We start from the raw sequence: 12,767 nt of genomic DNA, 5'->3' as shown, positions 1-12,767 counted from the left end.
GCTAGGCAGCTAGCTATGTACAGGTCAGGGAGCATAGTGTTGGGCTTCAGATGGCCCTGTGGTCTGCTGAAATTCTACCTGATATGCTTCTTCCTGTACAAAAAAGATCTTCACGACCCAGATAATCACAATGGTGTGATCACTGACCTAGAGCCAGACATCCTGAAATGTGAAGTCAAGTGGGCCTTAGAAAGCATCACTATGAACAAAGCTGGTGGAGGTGATGGAATTCCAGTGGAGCTCTTTCAAATCCTGAAAGATGATGCTGTGAAAGTGCTGAACTCAATATGCCAGCAAATTTGGAAAACTCAGCAGTGGCCACAGGACTGGAAAAGGTAAGTTTTCATTCCAATCCCAAAGAAAGGCAATGCCAAAGAATGCTCAAACTACCACACAATTGCACTCATCTCACATGCTAGTAAAGTAATGCTCAAAATTCTCCAAGCCAGGCTTCAGCAATACGTGAACCATGAACTTCCAGCTGTTCAAGCTGGTTTTAGAAAAGGCAGAGGAACCAGAGATCAAATTGCCAACATCCACTGGATCATCAAAAAAGCAAGAGAGTTCCAGAAAAACATCTATTTCTGCTTTATTGACTATGCCAAAGCCTTTGACTGTGTGGATCACAATAAACTGTGGAAAATTCTGAAAGAGATGGGAATACCAGACCACCTGACCTGCCTCTTGAGAAATCTGTATGCAGGTCAGGAAGCAAGAGTTAGAACTGGACATGGAACAACAGACTGGTTCCAAATAGGAAAAGGAGTACGTCAAGGCTGTATATTGTCACCCTGCTTATTTAACTTATATGCAGAGTACATCATGAGAAATGCTGGGCTGGAAGAAGCACAAGCTGGAATCAAGATTGCTGGGAGAAATATCAACAACCTCAGATATGCAGATGACACCACCCTTATGGCAGAAAGTGAAAAGGAACTAAAAAGCCTCTTGATGAAAGTGAAAGTGGAGAGTGAAAAAGTTGGCCTGAAGCTCAACATTCAGAAAACGAAGATCATGGCATCTGGTCCCATCACTTCATGGGAAATAGATGGGGAAACAGGGGAAAAAGTGTCAGACTTTATTTTTCTTGGCTCCATAATCACTGCGGATGGTGACTGCAGCCATGAAATTAAAAGACGCTTACTCCTTGGAAGGAAAGTTATGACCAACCTAGATAGCATATTCAAAAGCAGAGACATTACTTTGCCAACAAAGTTCATCTAGTCAAGGCTATGGTTTTTCCTGTGGTCATGTATGGATGTGAGAGTTGGACTGTGAAGAAGGCTGAGCGCCAAAGAACTGATGTTTTTGAACTGTGGTGTTGGAGAAGACTCTTGAGAGTCCCTTGGACTGCAAGGAGATCCAACCAGTCCATTCTGAAGGAGATCAGCCCTGGGATTTCTTTGGAAGGAATGATGCTAAAGCTGAAACTCCAGTCCTTTGGCCACCTCATGCAAAGAGTTGACTCATTGGAAAAGACTCTGATGCTGGGAGGGATTGGGGGCAGGAGGAGAAGGGGACGACAGAGGATGAGATGGCTGGATGGCATCACTGACTCGATGGACGTGAGTCTGAGTGAACTCTGGGAGTTGGTGATGGATAGGGAGGCCTGGCGAGCTGCAGTTCATGGGGTCGCAAAGATTCGGACAGGACTGAGCGACTGAACTGAACTGAACTGACTGATGCTTCTTCCTTCACTGCAGGGATTCTCAAGGACTCAAGTCTTTTCAAATGCAAATGACTTCTCCTAGATGATAACCAAAACCAAGATGTCACTGGGTTGCGGTAACCTCGTTAACTTGCTGCAGTTTGAGGATGAGTTTCATCTGGAGGTAGGGACCAGCCTTGAATGTCAGAGCTTTCTACAAAAAGGCCTCTTCTTCTCCTGAAGAGGCCCCCAGGGCTCCTGGCACTGGTCCTACTGATTGCAAAGGTAGGAACCCAGGGCCCCACAAGCTTATCCTGTTTGGAAGCCATCAAAGGGCCAGGAAGCCTGTCCTACTACTCTCTGACCTCACCTCTGAGAACTGGGGCTGGGAAGCAACAGGGTTGATGTGAAAGAGTTAGCCTCCTGAGGTGTGAGGAGCTTGATCTGAGGCTTTTCCTAGAGCTAGATGTCTGGAGGGGACCTCCTAAAAGGCCTCTGCACCCTGTGTGGAGGTCCAGGGGAGCTGAGAAAGTCAGTCAACTTTCCAGACTACAGCATGAGAGAGTGACAGTGTTAGGCTGGAGAGGATGGAGCTTAGATGAGGTTTCAAATGGTCCCTGTTCCATAGGAGGTTCCCCTGAAAGATTTCTTTATACTTCACATTGGCTCATGGGATCATTGCATGAGATTCCTTTGCTCCTTCACATGATAAACTGGAGCCAGATCACTGGTAGTTATTGGAAGACTAGCTGGATACAGAGAGGGGGGTTTCTTGGGGCCCCAGATCCATCCAGTTCCTACATTGCCCCTCCTGAAAGGCCACTCACTGCACCCACCAGGGAGAACCCCAGACTTGACTTGTGCTATTTTCATGAATTCTTTTCTCCCCTACATAAGAAATGAGGCCACAAAGTGTCCAGGTGCAGGTTGTGTGTCTAGCCAACTCTGTCGGGAGAACGTGTGCTTATATTTGGGTTTACCCCTTTTTCCCAGTGGGTCCATCCTAAAAGGCCTCTGTACCCTTGATGTTGGCCCCAGATGTTGTGCCACTGCTCCCCAACTTCCTCTACCCAAGAAAGGGGGCTTCTAGGTGCCTGGGTCATTATCAACAGACCAACCAGCCACAGAAGGTAGGAGGGGCCTGCTCAGAGTCTCTAATTGTTCCTGGTTTTTCTAGGATCAGTCCTGAAGGGACTCTGTATCTTCTCTGGCAGACTCCAGGGTCTACCTTTGCTAGTCTCTCCCTGTTCCTTTCTCCTCTGCCTGAGAAATGGTACCATGAAATGTTTGGTTAAGATCAGGTGGTTAAACCCGCTTTGGTGATCACTTGTGGAAGTTGGGACTTAGCCTCTTCACTGAAAATTGGAGCCTTCATCTCATGACTAAGAACAAGGACTTAGATCCTGGAGCTGAAATTGGGACTTAGCACTTGGATGGGGAGTGGAGGTTTGGCCTCTGGTGGAGAAATTGGGGAACTTATTGATCATGGCACAGGATGGGAGGCAGAGTGCCTGACTTGATTTTTGGCAGGAGAGGTCAGAACTTGGTCTCTGTAGGGAGAGACTGGAATCTAGTCTCTGAAGCATAAAGTAGGAGATAGATTCTGGAGCTATATGTGTGGAATTAGCTTCTGGAGGTGGAATTGGGGCAGTAGTAGTTGGCAGCAGAGGTTGGGAGTTGGTATCTGGCAGGAGGGAGACAGGATCTAGTGCCTGGTATGAGGAGCTGGTGTTACTGCCTGGCCTGAGGACCCTGGACTCAGTGTCTGATGGGTGCAGGTCAATGTCCAGAACTGTAAAAGGTGGCTCAGATGGTAAAGAATCTGCCTCCAATGCGGGAGATCCAGGTTCTATCCCTGGGTCGGGAAGATCCCCTGGAGAAGGGACTGGCAACCCACTCCAGTATTCTTGCCTGGAGAACTCCATGGACAGAGGAGCCTGGCGGGCTACAGTCCATGGGGTCACAAAAGAGTTGAACATGACTGAGAGCGACTAACAGTTTCACACTGAGATTTTACCCTACTTGCAAGCTAACATGCTATCCTGTTTCAAGCAGAAGACATGAGACTCCTGGGTCAGAGATAAAGGACTTTACTATTCACAGCAAAAGCAGTAGCCAAAGAGCTAGCATAGTGTTTGAACTGGTTCTCCAAGCAGGTAACACAGGTGAGCCTAGATACATGCCTGTGCACATAGTGGAAAGGAACACTAAATGTTGGGTATTAATTGCTCATTGGAAAAGACTCTGATGCTGGGAGGGATTGGGGGCAGGAGGAGAAGGGAACGACAGAGGATGAGATGGCTGGATGGCATCACTGACTCGATGGAGGTGAGTCTGAGTGAACTCCGGGAGTTGGTGATGGACAGGGAGGCCTGGCGTGCTGCGATTCATGGGGTTGCAAGAGTCGGATATGACTGAGTGACTGAACTGAACTGAATTGCTCCAAAAAGCAGCAACAAGCCTGCTTTTTGTCTGGAAGGAAATATTACCTCATTTCTCAAGGGAGCTTGCTGCAAACACAACTCTGAAAAATAAACTGAGTTAAGAGTAACTAGGGCCTTGCATTCTTGGCATGTCCAGCAAGAAATGTACAGGTACCCTCAGGGATAATAAAAGATTTCCCTTTGATAAGTCAAAGTGACCAGATGATCTGCTTTGGGGTTTGACAAGATGTTTTGATTCAGGGGTTGATCTGAACTGTGCATTTGTGGGTTAAACAGATGTCTTGATTCACTGCCAAGTAGATGTTATTTTAGAAGTTTTGTTGACTAGATGGCCATCTGGGCAGCTAGCCAGAAAAGACTCAAGATAGTGCAAGGGGGTTGTTTGTCATGGGAAAGACTTCCACTGCCAGGGGAGGGGGCTAGAGCCTGGGTCCCACTAGGTTGAGTTTCTGGGTCTAGGGGTCTTGGAGAGAGGAGAGTCACTCTGGAAACTTGGGATCACCTGAAATTCTAGATTTGCTCCTCAAAGTCCTTAGACAAGCCACCTTAGTCCCTGGAGCTCCTCTGATATTTCACCACTCTCTGATCTACCTTGAATGACGTGCCTCCTCAGCCATTCCACTGCTGTCACTATTTGGAAGTGAATGGGTTAAGAGCTGAGCCAGCTGAATTGGGGGAAGGAAAAGGTGTCCTATTTTGTGCTTCAGATCATCCCTGGTCCTGATGGTCTACAATAAAGCTTTCCATACCCTTCATGGAGTGCTGGGAGTCTCCTCACCCCAGCCTGGTTGCTCTCTGAACTCCCTTGAGAAATGAAAGTAGGACAGGACCAAGCAGAGATCAGACAACTAGAGGACTGCAGTGAAGACTGGGGCAGAAGGCTGGGTGAGGCTTCAGATCCACCATGCTTGCGTGAGATCTCCAACGAAAAGGTCTTTGCAGATTGAGCTTGAGCCCAGGTGTTCATAAACAACTTTATGGAGTTGCTTTCCCCAGCAACTGATCTGCATGTGCATGGATTGGATCTTGATTAAAGATCCAAAGATTTTGAGAACTGAGCTAATGCTGTACCTCTCCCCTGGTTCCAGACTCACCACTGGGGAATACACACATGAGACAGATCTGAATAGCACTGAAAAGCTTGTGAAAACTGAACTGACACTGGAACCACACTCGCAGAAGATAGGATGGAACCTGTGGACTGAGCTTAACCATGAAGATTGTCTGTTAAACAAATGTATCAACATTCTTCTGGCTTCCCTGCTGGCTCAATGGTAAAAAATCTGCCCAATGCAGGAGATGTGGGTTTGATTCCTGGGTTGGGAAGATATTCTGGAGAAGGAAATGGCAACCCACTCCAGTCTTCTTGCCTGGGAAATCCCATGATAGAGGAGCCTGGTGGGCTACAGTCCATGGTGTCACAAAGAGTTGGACACAACTTAGTGACTAAAACAAAAAAAGCAATCAGCAGTCTTTATAGGATTTAAACAAGACCTAGAGTCTCATAATGTAATATTCAAAATGTCCAGGATACAATCCAAAATTACTCAGTGTATAAAGAACAATGAAATATTTGATTCAAGTGGGGAATGACAATCAACAGGTGCCAAGAATGAGATAATGCAGATGTTGGAATTATCTGCTAAGCACTTTATAAAAATGATTGAATGAGCAATCATGAAAATTCTCAAAACAAATATGAAAATGGAAAGCATTGGAATATAAAAAAGACATAAAAATTAACCATTTTCATTTGTTTCTATGCATTTTTAAATTTCTTCTGTTATTTATTGTTTATTCAGAAGCATGTTGTTTAGCCTCCATATGTTTGTACCTATGGGATTCAGTAAAAGCAGTGCTAAGGGGAAGGTTCACAGCAATACAAGCTTACCTCAAGAAACAAGAGAAAAATCAAATAAATAATCTAACTTTACACCTAAAGCAACTAGAAAAAGAAGAAATGAAGAACCTCAGGGTTAATAGAAGGAAAGAAATCACAAAAATTAGGGCAGAAATAAATGAAAAAGAAACAAAGAAAACTATAGCAAAAATCAACAAAACTAAAAGCTGGTTCTCTGAGAAGATAAATAAAATAGACAAACCATTAGCCAGACTCATCAAGAAAAAAGGGAGAAGAGTCAAATCAACAAAATTAGAAATTAAAATGGAGAAATCACAACAGACAACACAAAAATACAAAGGATCATAAGAGACTACTATCAGCAACTATATGCCAATAAAACGGAAAACTTGGAAGAAATGGACAAATTCTTAGAAAAGTATAACTTTCCAAAACTGAACCAGGAAGAAATAGAAAATCTTAACAGACCCATCACAAGCATGGAAATCAAAACTGTAATCAGAAATCTTCCAACAAACAAAAGCCCAGGACCAGGCAGTTTCACAGCTGAATTCTACCAAAAATTTAGAGAGGAGCTAACACCTATCCCACTCAAACCCTTCCAAAAAATTGCAGAGGAAGGTAAACTTCCAAACTCATTCTATGAGGCCACCATCACCCTAATACCAAAACCAGACAAAGATGCCACACAAAAAAAGAAAACTGCAGGCCAATATCACTGATGAACATAGATGCAAAAATCTTCAACAAAATTCTAGCAAACAGAATCCAACAACATAATAAAAAGATCATATATCATGACCAAGTGTGCTTTATCCCAGGGATGCAAAGATTCTTCAATATTTGCAAATCAATCAATGTGATACACCACATTAACAAATTGAAAGATAAAAATCATATGATTCTCTGAATAGATGCAGAGAAAGCCTTTAACAAAATTCAACATCCATTTATGATAAAAAAAAAACCTCCAGAAAGCAGGCATAGAAGGAACCTTCAATATAATAAAAGCCATATATGATAAACCCACAATAAACATTATATTCAATGGTGAAAAATTGAAAGCATTTCCCCTAAAGGCAGGAATAAGACAAGGGTGCCCACTCTCACCACTACTTTTCAACATAGTTTTGGAAGTTTTAGCCACAGCAATCAGAAGAAAAAGAAATAAAAGGAATCCATATTGGAAAAGAAGTAAAACTCTCACTGTTTGCAGATGACATGATCCTCTGCATGGAAAACCCTAAAGACACCATCAGAAAATTGCTAGAGCTAATCAACGACTATAGTAAAGTTGCAGGATATAAAATTAATACACAGAAATCCCTTGCATTCTTATACACTAACAATGAGAAAACAGAAAGAGAAATCAAGGAAACAAGTCCTTTCACCATTGTGATGAAAAGAATAAAATACTTAGGAATAAATCTACCTAAAGAAACAAAAAAAACTATATATAGAAAACTATAAAACACTGATGAGAGAAATCAAATGACACAAATAGATGGAGAAATAGACCATATTCATGATTCAGAAGAATCAATGTAGTGAAAATGAGTATACTACCCAAAGCAAACTATAGATTCAATGCAATCCCTATCAAGCTACCAATGGTATTTTTCAGAGAACTAGAACAAATAATTTCACAATTTGTATGGAAAAAGAACAAACCTCAAATAGCCAAAGCAATCTTGAGAAAGAAAACTGGAACTGGAGAAATCAACCTGCCTGACTTCAGACTATACTACAAAGCTACAGTCATCAAGACAGTATGGTACAGGCACAAAAACAGACATATACACCACTGGAACAAGATAGAAAACCCAGAGATAAATCCATACATCTGTGGACACCTTATATTTGACAAAGGAGGCAAGAATATACAATGGAGAAAAGACAATCTCTTTAACAAGTGGTGCTGGGAAAACTGGTCAACCACTTGTAAAAGAATGAAACTAGAACACTTTCTAACACCATACACAAAAATAAACTAAAAGTGGATTAAAGATCTAAATGTAAGACCAGAAACTATAAAACTCCTAGAGGAAAACATAGGCAAAACACTCTCTAACATAAATCACAGCAGGATCCTCTATGACCCACCTCCCAGAGTAATGGAAATAAAAACAAAAATAAACAAATGGGACCTAATTAAACTTAAAAGCTTTTTCACAACGAAGGAAACTATAAGCAAGGTGAAAAGACACCTTCAGAATGGGAGAAAATAATAGCAAACAAAGCAACTGACAAAGAATTAATCTCAAAAATATACAAGCAGCTCCTGCAGCTCAATTCCAGAAAAATAAACGACCCAATAAAAAAATGGGCCAAAGAACTAAACAGAAATTTCTCCAGAGAAGACATACAGATGGCTAACAAACACATGAAAAGATGCTCAACATCATTCATTATCAGAGAAATGCAAATTGAAACCAGAATGAGGTACCATCTCATACCTGTCAGAATCACTATCAAAAAGTCAACAAACAATAAATGCCGGAGAGGGTGTGGGGAAAAGGGAACCCTCTTACAGTGTTGGTGGGAATGCAAACTAGTACAGTCACTATGGGGAACAGTGTGGAGATTCCTTTAAGAACTGGAAATAGAACTGCTATACGACCCAGCAATCCCACTGCTTGGCATGTACTCAGAGGAAACCAGAATTGAAAGAGACACGTGTACCCCAGTGTTCGTTGCAGCACTGTTTACAATAGCTAGGACATGGAAGCAACCTAGATGTCCATCAGCCGATGAATGGATAAGAAAGCTGTGGTACATATACCCAATGGAATATTACTCAACTATTAGGACACATTTGAATCAGTTCTAATGAGGTGGATGAAACTGGAGCCTATTATACAGAGTGAAGTAAGTCAGAAAGAAAAACACCAATACAGTATATTAACACATATATATGGAATTTAGAAAGATGGTTACAATGACCCTATCTGTAAGACAGCAAAAGAGACACAGATGTATAGAACAGTCTTTTGGACTCTGTGGGAGAAGGCGAGGGTGGGATGATTTGAGAGAATAGCATTGAAACATGTATATTACCATATGTGAAACAGATGACCAGTCCAAGTTTGATGCATGAAACAGGGCACTCAAAATCCAGTGGGACAACCCTGAGGGATGGGATGGGGAGGGAGGTGGGAGTGGGGTTCAGGATGGGGGACACATGTACACCCATGGCTGATTCATGTCAATGTATGGCAAAAACCAGCACAATATTGTAAAGTAATTAGCATCCAATTAAAATAAATAAGTTAACTTTTAAAATTAACCAAATGGATATTTTAGAACTGAAAAATAAAACAGCAGCAAGAACAAAAAAAATCACTGGATGGACTCAACAGCAGAATAGAGATAACAGAGAAATAAAAAGCTAGTGAATCTGAAGCTAGATCAGTAAAAATTATCCAACCTGAACAAGAAAGAAAGAATTTTGAAAAAAATTAACTGAACTTCAGGAACTTGTGGTAAAACAATAAAAAGTCTAATATTCAGGTAATTGAAAGCCCAGAAAGAGGAATATGAGGCAGAAAAATATATTTTAAGAAACAATGGATCCCCCGAACTTCTCAAGTTAGGTAAAACACATAAACCTATAGATTTAAGATGCTGAGCAAACCATAAACAAGATCAACCCAAATAATTCATCTTCAGACACATTATAATCAAAATGCTCAAAACTAAAGACAGATTGAATAATCTTGAAATCAGTGAGAGAAAAATGACTCTTTGCCTGTAGTGGAACAATGATTTCAACAATTGAAGATTTCTCATCAGAAACCATGAAAACCAGAAGGAGATGGCACATTTTTAAACTGCTAGAAGGCTGAAAGAAAAGAACTATCAACCATGAAGTCCATATCCAGTGCAAATAGCCTTCAGGAGTGAGGGTGAAATAAAGACATTCTCCTACAAAGAAAAATTAAGAGAAATCATAGCCAGCATATCTACTCTAAAAGAATTGCTAAAGGAAGTTCTTCAGACAATAAAAATAATATAGGAAGGAAACTTGGAATATCAGAAATGAAGAACAACAAAAAATGGTAAGTATCTTGGTAAATATAGCATTCTTCTCTTGAGGTCTTTCAAACATGCTTGAGAGTTCCCTGGTAGCCCAGTGGTTAGGATTCTGGGCTTTCATCACCGTGGCCTGAGTTCAGTTCTTGATTGGGGAACTGTGATCTCACAAGCCACATGGCATGGCCAAAAAAAAAAAAAAAGAAGAAGAAGAAGAATAGAATATGCTTGATAGTTGAAAGCAAAAAATTTAACACTGATGATATAAATATGGTATGTAGATATAGTATGTATACAGATAGAGTATACAATACACTTATAACATGAAGGAAGAAGGGTAAAGGGACGTCTATGGTGGTGAAATTTATACATTCCAATTAAGTGACAAAACATTGATTCTAAATACACTATGAAGAATTAACTATGTATTTTATAATCCCCAAAGTAGTCATAAAATTAATGTAAACAGATATAGTCAAAATCATGATAGACACAAGAATAAGTTCAAATAACCCAAAAGAAGGCAGGGAGGAGTAAACAGAGGAGTGTTAAACAGGAAAAAAGAGAGAGAGAGAAAGCACATAATAAAATGACAGACTAAATTCCAACATATCAGAAACTATACCAAGTGTAAATAGTTTAAACACATCAATTAAAATATGAGATTAGATTTTAAAAATGTCTCAACTTACACCTGAAACTAACACAATATTGTAAATTAATTATTCTTCATTTTTTAAAATACTCAATTATATGCTATCTAGAAGAAACTCATTTCAAATATGATATAGGTACTTGAAAAGTAAAAGTTTGGAAAAAGATATAACATGCAAATATGAACCAAAAGAAACTGACAAAGTAGACTTTGGAACCAAGAAAATTACCAGGGATAAAGAGAGACCTTACATATTGAAGAAGAGTCAATTCACCAAGAAGACATACAATTCTAAAGGTATATGCACCTAACAACAGAGTTCCAAAATACACAAGGCCAAAACTTTCAGAACTGAATAGAGAAACAAATCCAAAATTATAGTTGGAGATTTCAACACTCCTTTCTCATTAACAGAATTAGAAGATAAAAACTCAGAAAGGATGTAAAACTGAACAACACCATCAACTGAATCTAACTGACATCTGTAGAACACTCCACTCACAACAGCAGAATATACGTTTTCCTCAATGCACATATAATACTTAGCAAGGTCCTAAGGTCCTTACCTAGGTCCCAAATCAAACTTCAGTGAATTTCAAGACCTGAAATTATAGAATGTATGCTCTCTGACCATAATGAAATTAAACCTGATGTCACTGCCAAAAAGAACAATAAAGCTCTCCAATCATTTGGAAATTAAGCAGCACTATACCTGTGGTGGATTCATTTTGATATTTGGCAAAACTAATACAATTTATAAAGTTTAAAAATAAAATAAAATAAATTTAAAAAAAGAAAGTCTCCAAGGAAATTAGAAAATATTTTGAACTTAAAAAAATGGAAATACAACATATCAATCTTTGTGGGCTTCAGAAAAAGCAGTGCCGAGGGAAAAATCATAGCATTAAATGCTTATTTTAGAAAAGAAGAAATGTCTCAAGTTCATAATCTAAGATTCTAACTTAAGAAGCTAGAAAAAGAAATAAACATATATACAAATAAACATAAACAGAAATAAAGCAGAAGGAATAAAATAATGAAGACAGGATAAACCGATTAAATAAAAAATTGGTTCTTTTAAAAGATTAATAACCGGATAAGCTTCTGGAAAGACAAAGAATAAAGAGAAGATACAAATAATCGGTACCAGAGGAAAAGGGGGATGTTATTACAAACCTCATTGACATTATTAAAAAATATGGAAACACTGTGAACAACACACAAAAATTTGACAATTTATATGAAAATGAACAGTTCCTTGAAAGCCAGAAACTAGCAAACCTCACCAAGATTAAATAGATAACCTGAGTAACCTTATAATTACTTAAGAAAGTTTGAAAAACCTTCTGAAAAAGAAATTTCCAGGTCCAAATGGCTTCACTGGTGCATTTTGCTAAGTATTTATAGAATAAATAACCATAGATAAACACCATCTTTTCCAGAGAATAGAAGAGGAAAAACTACTTTCTAACTCATTTTCTGAGGCTATTATTATCTTGATATCAACACCAGACAAAGATAGTAGAAATAAACTAGAGACAAATATTCCTGATGAACACAGATGCAAAAATCCTAAACAAAATTTTAGAAGGTTGAATCTAGTAATATACAAAAAGAATAATCCAGGGCAAGGTTTATCCCAGGAATAAAAATCTATCATAGCGATGTCTAAAAAAGAAAAGCCATATGATCATATCAACAAATGCAGAAAAAATTGATAAAATCCATCCATACTACTACTAATAATAACTCTCAGCAAACTAAACTAGAACAGAAATTCCTCAACCTGAGAAAGGCCATCTACAAATTACTACAGCTAACATCATATTTAATGAACAAAGACTGCATGCTTTTTTCCTAAGACTGGGAATAAGGCAATGATATCCACTCTTACTATTCTTATTCAAAATAATACCAGCAGTTGTAGTCAGTGCAATAAGGCAAGAAAAAGAAGTTAAAATGTACATATTATAAAGGACAAAATAAGACTGCCTACTCACAGAAGACATGATTATATATTCAAAGAACCTCAGAAAACCTATAGAGATAGTCAAGGTAGTAATAACTAATAAGTGAGTTTAGTGAAGTCATCACATGCAGGGTCAACCTACAAACACCAATCATAAT

Source organism: Bos indicus, chromosome X (assembly GCF_029378745.1).
Source record: "Bos indicus isolate NIAB-ARS_2022 breed Sahiwal x Tharparkar chromosome X, NIAB-ARS_B.indTharparkar_mat_pri_1.0, whole genome shotgun sequence".
In the NCBI taxonomy this organism is placed as follows: domain Eukaryota; kingdom Metazoa; phylum Chordata; class Mammalia; order Artiodactyla; family Bovidae; genus Bos; species Bos indicus.
This window is presented reverse-complemented; position numbering follows the sequence as displayed.